The following is a 9,028-nucleotide window of genomic DNA, read 5'->3' as shown; positions in this document are numbered from 1 at the left end:
AATAGATACTATGTTATATTATGCAAATAATCCAGACATGACAACTCTCCCCCTCCTTTAGAAACACTGATTTAATCCTTGTTTCTTTTTTTCTGTTATCCTAGTTAGTATGAAGAATGTTTTGTCAAAATTCCTATCCTATTATTTACCCCATGTAATTTCTTTAAGGAAAAAAAAAACAGCCTTTACAAAGTACTAGAACTCTCTAGATAGATAATTAAGTGTAAGTCAATCACATCTGTGTTTTGGTATTATCACCACCTAAGCTCATTTAAGCTATTAAATAAGGAATAAGGAACATGTACACTTGTGAGTCACCTGCTTTTTAAAAAAATATTACCTTGGGTGGGCACACACACACACACACACACACGGACACAAACACACAATGCAAAAAAGAGGACCTGAAAACAAAAGTGGCATTCTTCAGATGGCATGAAAGTATCAGGCTCCTTTATTGTTAAAAATGCAGACTATGCCCACCCAAAAGGGTTCTCATGGAGTAACTAGTATTTGATTTAAGTAGATGTGGTACCCCTAGAATCTGCTATTAGCCACACAGTCCACAGAGAAGAAAGCATTCATTTTTCATAGTAAAGAAATGACAGTGTAAATCAAACCAGCTTTTGAGTATCTTTAGTATTGGGAAACAGGCATAGCATAGAAAAAGCAAATCCAGAGTTAATCCAAAATGCCATTCTTAAAATAGGTGCATTAATGCACTGTTGGTGGAATTGTGAACTCATCTAATCATTGCGGAGAACAATTTGGAACTGTGCCCAAAAGGCTATAAAATTGTATACTCTTCAATTCAGCAATACTATCACTATAGTATATAGAGCTATACCCTAAAGAAATCAAAGAAGAGGGAAAAGAAACTATAAGTACAAAAATATTTAGAGCAGCTTTTGGGGGAGGGGTGGCAGCAAAGAATTAGAAATTGATGGTATATCCATCAATTGGGGAAAGGCTAAACAAGTTCTGGCGCAGGATTAGGATGATTGCAGGAAAAAAAAAAAAAACTAAGAAGGCTTATTTGAAAAGTGAAGAGAGCGGAACCAGGAGAACATGGCAAACTGTACTGGCAATATTGTAACAATGATCAGCTGTGAAAAACTTAGCTACTTTGATCAATACAATGATTCAAGACAATTCCAAAGACCCATGAGTAAAAAATGCAATCCACTGCTAGAGAGAAAATATGATGGAATCTGATTAGAGATTGAAGCACACTTGTTTGACTTTCTTTATGTTTCTTGTTTATTTTTTGGGGGGGGTGACATGGCTAATATGTAAATGCTTTTCATGACTTCAGAGATATAATGGATATATTGCTTGGGGGAGTGGCAGGAGGGAGAGAGACAATTGGAAATCAAATTTTAGAAAAAAGGTTAAATATATGTGTATATATACATATATATACACACATATGTGTATATATATATTTTGAGTATATATATATATATATATACACACACACACACATACTCACACACACACACACACACACACACACACACATATGCCATTTGTATCAATAATGGCCATTTGCAGGGGTGGAGCCAAGATGGTGGCATGAAAACAGGGACTCGCTTGAGCTCTCCCCTAAATCCCTCCAAACACCTGTAAAAATGGCTCTAAACAAATTCTAGAGCTACAGAACTCTCTAAATGATGGAGTGAAACAAGCCTCCAGCCCAAGATGACCTGGATGGTCGCTGGGAAGGGTCTATTGCACCATCCTGGCAACAGAACACAGCCGAATGTGGGCCAAGCCAGAAGAGACCAGGCTGTAGTAGACCAGGCAAAGCAGGCCTCAGGGCCCTGAATCATGGAGCTGTGGCAGTTGAGAACAACCCACAAACACCAAAGACAATGGAGCAGGTCAGTGGGAAAACTGCTGGACCTGGGTGACAGAAGTGCATGGTCTGGCCCCAGTCCCAGGGTGGCAGAGGTGACTGCAGCAGCAGCAGCAGTGGCTGCCACTGTTTGCAGAGCTCCAAAACCATAGATTGTGCTGGGGAATCAGTCAGCTGCTCAGAGCAGGAGTGGAGGGATCTCTTTGCTGGTGCCGAGGCAGCACTATCTTGCTTTGCCTTGCTTGGATCTGGGTAGCAGTTCTGTTTGGTTGTCCTTGAGGGAGGAGGAGCATTGGTGTGGCAGAGTTTTGTGGTAGCTGTGGAGAGGGAGTCCTCCTGGTAGTTATATGGCAGAAAGGAGTTCCTTCACTCACTGACCAGAGCACAGGCCAGGAGAGGAGCATCATATCACCTCAGAATAGAAGTAGCTCTGAAAACATCAGGAAAAACCCCTGAAGCTTCAGACAGAGCACACTCCACTTTGGAAGCAGTCATACCCTGAAAAAGAGCTCAAAAGTCAAGTAATTGCCTGGGAAAATGAGCAGGCAGCATAAAAAGATTCAGACTATAGAATCTTTCTTTGGTGACAAAGAAGATCAAAACATACAGACAGATGAAGTCAACAAAGTCAAAGATCCTACATCAAAAGCCTACAAGAAAAATATGAATTGGTCTCAGGTCATGGAAGAGCTCAAAAAGGATTTGGAAAAGCAAGTAAGAGAAGTAGAGGAAAAATTGGGAAGAGAAATGAGAGTAATGTCATGAAAAACAAGTCAATGACTTGCTAAAGAAGACCCAAAAATACTGAAGAAAATATCACCTTAAAAAATAGACTAACCCAAATGGCAGAAGAGATCCAAAAAGCCAATGAGGAGAAGAATGCCTTAAAAGGCAGATTTAGGCAAATGGAAAAAGAGGTCCCAAAGATCACTGAAAAAAATACTGCCTTAAAAATTAGAAGGGAGCAAGTGGAAGCTAGTGACTTTACGAGAAATCAAGATATTATAAAACAGAACCAAAAGAATGAAAAATGGAAGACAATGTGAAATATCTCATTGGAAAAACCACTGACCTGGAGAATAGATCCAGGAGAGAATTTACAAATTATTGGAATACCTGAAAGCCATGACCAGAAAAGAACCTAGACATGATCTGTCAAGAAATTATCAAGGAAAACTGCCCTTATACTCTAGAACCAGAGGGTAAAATCACCTCTTTAAAAAGATCCCAAAAAGAAAACTCCCAGGAATATTGTAGCCAAACCCCAGAGTTCCCAGGTCAAGGAGAAAATATTGCAAGCAGCCAGAAAGAGACAATTTGAGTATTGTGGAAACACGATCAGGATAACACAAGATCTAGCAGCTTCTACCTTAAGGTATCGAAGGGCTTGGAATATGATATTCCCATAGATCAAAGGAGCTAGGATTAAAACCAAGAATCACCTACCCAGCAAAACTGACTATAATACTCAGCAAAATAGCAAAATATGAATTTTCAATGAAATAGAAGACTTTCCAGAATTCTTGATGAAAAAACCAGAGTTGAATAGAAAATTTAACTTTCAAATACAGGAATCAAGAGAAGCATGAAAAGATAAGCAGGAAAGAGAAATCATAAGGGACTTACCAAAATTGAACTGTTTTGTTTACACTCCTACATGGAAAGATAATACTTGCAACTCATGAGACCTTTCTCAGTTTTAGGGTAGTTGAAGGGAATATACATATATATAGACAGAGGGAACAGAGTGAGTTGAATATGAAGGGATGATATCTAAAAAATAAAATTAAGGGGTGTTAGAGGAATATATTGGGAGAAGGAGAAAGGAAGAGACAGAATGGGGTAAATTATCTCACATAAAAGTGGCCAGATAAAGCTGTTATAATGTAAGGGAAGACAAGGTAGGTGAAAGCGAATGAGTGAATCTTGTTCTCATTGCATTTGGCTTAAGGAGGGAATAACATACACACTCAATTGGCTATCTTACCCTACAGAAAAGTAGGGGGAAATGGGATGGGTGGGAATGATAGAAGGGAGGGCAGATTGAGGGAAGAGGTAATCAATAGCAAACACTTTTGAAATGGAACTGCGTTAAAGCAAAAAATTGAATAAAGGTGGACAGGATAGAATGGAGAGAAATATAGTTAATCTTTCACAACATTACTATTATGGAAGTGTTTTGCATGATGATACATGTATAACCTATATTCAATTGCTTGCCTTCTCAAGGAAGTTGGGTGGGGAGGGAAGAAGGGAGATTATTTGGAGTTCAAAGTTCTAAAAACAAATGTTAAAAAATGTTTTCACATGCAACTTGGAAATATGGTAGGCAATGGGGCATAGAAATCTATCTTGTCCTATACTAAAGTAAAGGGAAAAGGGGTGAGGAGGGAGTGGGGTGATAGAAATAAGGGCAGACTGGGAAAGGGGCAATCAGAATAAATGACATTTTGGGGTGTGGGGGAGGGTAGAGATGGGGAGAAAATTTGTAACTCAAAATCTTGTGGAAATCAGTGTTGAAAACTAACAATAAATTTAAAAAAATATTTAACCTATATTTGCCTCAGTTTCCTTAACTGTAAAATGGGGATTAATAATATTTCCTTCTCCCAAGGTTGTTGTGAATATCAAATGAGATAATGCTTGTAAACAGTGCCTAGTGCAGTACCTGGCACATAGTAGGTACTATATAAATGTTTACTCCCCTTAACTCTCTTCCCCCAATTCAACTCACTTCATTTCAGAAAACATTTATTCCAACAGATATTGAATGAATTTAAAGGAATCCTTCTCAGCACTTGCTCCTTACTATCATTTATTTATTATTTATTTATTTGTGTCATCATACATGTACATGAGAAATGGAAAATGCAGTGATTGTTTTAAACTGATCTCTGAGAAATGTGGTATCTGGAAGATGACCAGTGGGATTATCATTATTATTATTCTTTTAGGGACCATATTATTATTCTTTTAAGGATTCTTTTAAGGAGCTTGCTGGAGGCCAGGAGGAGATAATGAAAAGAAAATGCCTGGAAACTATAACTGGAAAACAATAACATTGAAGTAGACCATCCAATGGACATTCTCTCATCTGTCCACTTTACATTTAAAAACACAGAGAAATATCACCAGTCTCAGAGTGAACCAGCAGACAGACCACAGAATGCAAAGTCAAGGACTATATCCAGTAATGAGCTTAAACCCCAGAGGTCATCTAGACTGGAGGTTCTGTGTTTGAGAAAAGCCTGAAACTCACTATTAAATATTGAGAAATAAAGTGTGGTCATTATTCAAATTTAATCTATTTCTGCTCCCTGGCCTCTAAATTTTGCCATAATATCCATTGTTTTGTTTTTGTTTTTTGGTTTTTTGTTTGTTTGTTTTTGCTTTGGTTCTGGTTTCTGAAACAAGAAGCAATGGAAAAGGATTCCACCCAGATCATTCCCTCAAATCCAGTCCCATTCACAAGATAATGTTGTCTTTCTCTTCTGTGGTATTATATTACTATATTGATTATTTCAAGATTACGAAAATGTTCCTGGAATGTCCACTACCTTAATTTCAAATCCCTATCATTCTTCCTAACACTGCTACTATTGGATCAGAGTATTTATTTTGATCCTCAGAGCCTACATCATTGCTTTAAAGCTTCTGCCTACAGTGGTCCAGATGTTCCAGAAGCAGCTTTTTATCACTACTCCATACATGTCAGAGAATATCTCCTGCTGCTTTATGGAAAAAATGTGATGTTGCCATTGGTCAGTGATTTCTGTTTTGTTGGGGTTTTTTTGGAGGGGGGAAGGCAGGGCAATTGGGGTTAAGTGACTTGCCCAAGGTCACACAGCTAGAGTGTCAAGTGTCTGAGGCCAGATTTGAACTCAGGTCCTCCTGTCTCCAGGGTCAGTGCTCTACTCACTGTGCCACCTAGCTGCCCCATTGGCCAGTGATTTCAGTCATGCCCAACACTTCATGAATGCATTTGGACTTTTCTTGGCAAAGACACTGGAGTGTTTTGCCATTTCCTTTTCCAGATTATTTTACAGATAATGAAACTGAGGCAAAGTTAAGTAACTTGTCCAGGGTGACACAGCTACTAAATGTCTGAGGCTAGATTTGAACTCAGGAAAGTGAGTCTTCCTAACCCCAAGTGTGGCACTTTATCCACTGTGCCACCTAGCTTCCCCTTCTATAGTTCTACAGGTCTTAAAAACAGCCCCCAAACCCTAACCAGTAACAAGTGAGAAGAAAATAAGCCTTCAAATAATTTGGTGAGAGATCTAATTAAGTCAATTTAGCTACAGAGTTAGCATCGTAGTCCACAATGTGCTTCATGAAGAAGTAGCAAACATAATAAAGAAAATAATTCTATGATCTAAACCAAATATGAGGGTGGGTTGATGGTGCAGTGCATAGAGTGACTCACTGGGAGTCAAGAAGTTCAATTCTGGCCTCAGACACTTACTAGTTGTGTAACTCTGGGCATTGCTTTTATTCTGTTTGCCTCAGTTTCCTCATCTGTACAAGGAGCTGGAGAAGGAAATGGCAAGCCACTTTAGTATCTTTGCCAAGAAAATGCTAAATGGAGTCAAAATGAATCAGATACATTTGAAAAGAATAGGCAACTACAACAAACCGAGTATATAAATAAAGGGTCCATGCTAGAGGCAAAAAAATGATAATAATAAAATGAGGACATGGAAGCATTTATTCTCAGGCTAGATGAAAAAGCATATTCTAAACACTTAGAAAATACTATAAAACATTTTTGCCTCTGAATAAAGAGAGTGAGAAAATATGGATAACTTTTGCATCAAATTTCAGATATAAATGACATCCAGAAACATTTTTAAAAGTTTGGCCAAATAACTTACAAAGGAAAAAAAAGGAATTAAGAATGTCTAGTGTCCAGATGTATAGCTGAATGGATAGTCCACAGAGCTGGTCCATTAATATTTCTCTCTTTGTCAGAATGGGGCAGCCAGTTGGTGCTCCAGATAGGGAATCAGGCTTGGAGTCAGGAAGACTCATTTTCCTGAGTTCAAATCTGGCCTCAGACACTTACTAGCTATGTGACCTTAAGTAAATCACTGAACCCTACTTGCCTCAGTTTCCCTATCTGTAAAATAAGCTGGAGAAGGAAATGGCAAACTACTCCAGTATTTTTACCAAGAAAATCCCAGATGGGGTCAGGAAAAGTCAGACACGACTGAAAAATAACTCAACAACAAAACTTTGAGAGACTGCAGATAGTTATTTCTGAATAGAGTTAATCCAGTTACATTCTAAAGTTAGAGATTCAATTTTATACATGACCCAAGGCTTTTAATGACCCTAATCTCCTAACTAAATAAGAGGTTTACCTTTTTAACTTCATTATCGTCATAGTGGATATGGCTATATGTATAGAAAACTACATTCTCCAAAGAGTTTAAGCTGTGTTATCACCCAAAGGATGATGGAGAGACACACGCCAGGTGTGACTGCAATGCCTTTACTAACAAAATGTTGCTTGGGAGATGTGGCATAAAGGACATCATCAGAGAATTATCTTGACCAGAAAAGGAGTTGGGCCAATTATGTAGCAAGAGCAAGGGTTAGCTTTTTTCTTTTCCTCAGCAATGGAGGACTGGCAGGTCCAAGTGATCGATGGGTGGGGCCATCTTCTTGGTCACTTGGTGGCCATCATGGCAAAACAAGTCCTCCTGGGGTGGAAGGTGGTCGTGGTTCACTGTGAAGGCATCAACATCTCGGGGAACTTCTACAGGAACAAGCTGAAATACCTGACCTTCCTCCGAAAGCAAATGAACACAAGCCCTTCAAGAGGCCCTTATCACTTCAGAGCTCCCAGCCGAATTTTCTGGAGGACTGTGAGAGGGATGCTTCCCCACAAGACCAAATGAGGTCAGGCTGCTTTGGAATGCCTTAAGGTGTTTGGTGGCATTCCCCCACCATATGACAACCAGAAATGCATGGTTGTCCCAGCTGCTCTCAAAGTCGTCAGACTGAAGCCAGCTAGAAAGTTTGCTTATCTGGGGCACCTGGCCCATGAGGTTGGCTGGAAGTATCAAGCAGTGGCTGCTACATTGGAAGAGAAGAAGGAGAAAGCCAAGATCCATTATAGAAACAAAAAGCTTACAAAACTACAAAAGCAAGCTGAGAAGAATGTGGAAGGCAAAATCCACTAATACAAAAAGGTGCTGAAGAAGCATGGGCTGCTGGTGTGAGTCCAATAAAGTCTATCCCCTACGGCAAAAAAAGAACAAGGGTTAATGAGGAAGAGTGGGGAGGTAGCCCCTTGTACTTCATTGTTATCCACTCAATGTCAAGGATCACAACAAGATTTGTTAACCCTCTGTGGAATATTACAAGAGGACAGGGACAAAAGTCACACAGGACAAGAAGGCACCAATAAGGTATGATCTGCACTATTGATTGGAAGGAGTAACCTCATTGATGAAAGCATAAATCCAGTAAATCTTCAAAGATAACATTTTAACTCACTTATCTTTGTGTGCAAGGCAATATAATTTGTTATTAAATTAATAATTATGACAAAGTATAAATCACTGGGTTGGATGAGAGACAAAGATGAATACTAGATTGTCCCTAGGTTCCAAATCTTAAAATACAGTCAAAGACACAGTATATTATAATTATGCTGCATGGCAATTTATGTTAAATGCCACATGAGTGACACAGAAAGTATGCTGCAGGAGTTAAAAACAAAGAAAAAAACATAACTGACATAATCCGGGAAAGCTTTTTAGAGGAATGTGTGTTTGGGACTGGTCAAAAATGGCTAGAATTTTGAAATACTGATAATTCAAGACAGCAACAACAGAAGGAACAGAAATACAAGAGAAAAGATAGTTCATTGCATGCTGGGGTTGGGGTGGGGTGAGGAGATGGCAGGTAGACTAGTTTTTCTACAGAGTTCTGGTAGAGAAGTGATTGGACTTAACACAGGAATTGTAGGTAAGAGCCGAATGTGTAATTTACAATACCAGGCTAAAACATTCAGACTTTATTTAGAAAGCACTGGGGAGTCAATATAGCAGGGTTTTTTTAGTCTGTTGTAGTTTTAATCCTGAGACTACATTGGTCAAAGTACCATTTTAGGAAAGCTTATCTAGGTTGGCATACAAAAAGGATTAGAACAAGGAGAGC

At 38.9% G+C, this 9,028-nt stretch overlaps 1 pseudogene; it reads left to right on the top strand.

The window, feature by feature from the left end:
* Positions 1 to 7,479: 7,479 nt before the first annotated feature.
* On the top strand, positions 7,480 to 8,085 carry LOC118845335 (annotated as a pseudogene).
* Positions 8,086 to 9,028: the final 943 nt, after the last annotated feature.

The sequence above is a fragment of the Trichosurus vulpecula genome, chromosome 4 (genome assembly GCF_011100635.1).
Source record: "Trichosurus vulpecula isolate mTriVul1 chromosome 4, mTriVul1.pri, whole genome shotgun sequence".
Classification (NCBI taxonomy): domain Eukaryota; kingdom Metazoa; phylum Chordata; class Mammalia; order Diprotodontia; family Phalangeridae; genus Trichosurus; species Trichosurus vulpecula.
This window is presented reverse-complemented; position numbering and strand designations above follow the sequence as displayed.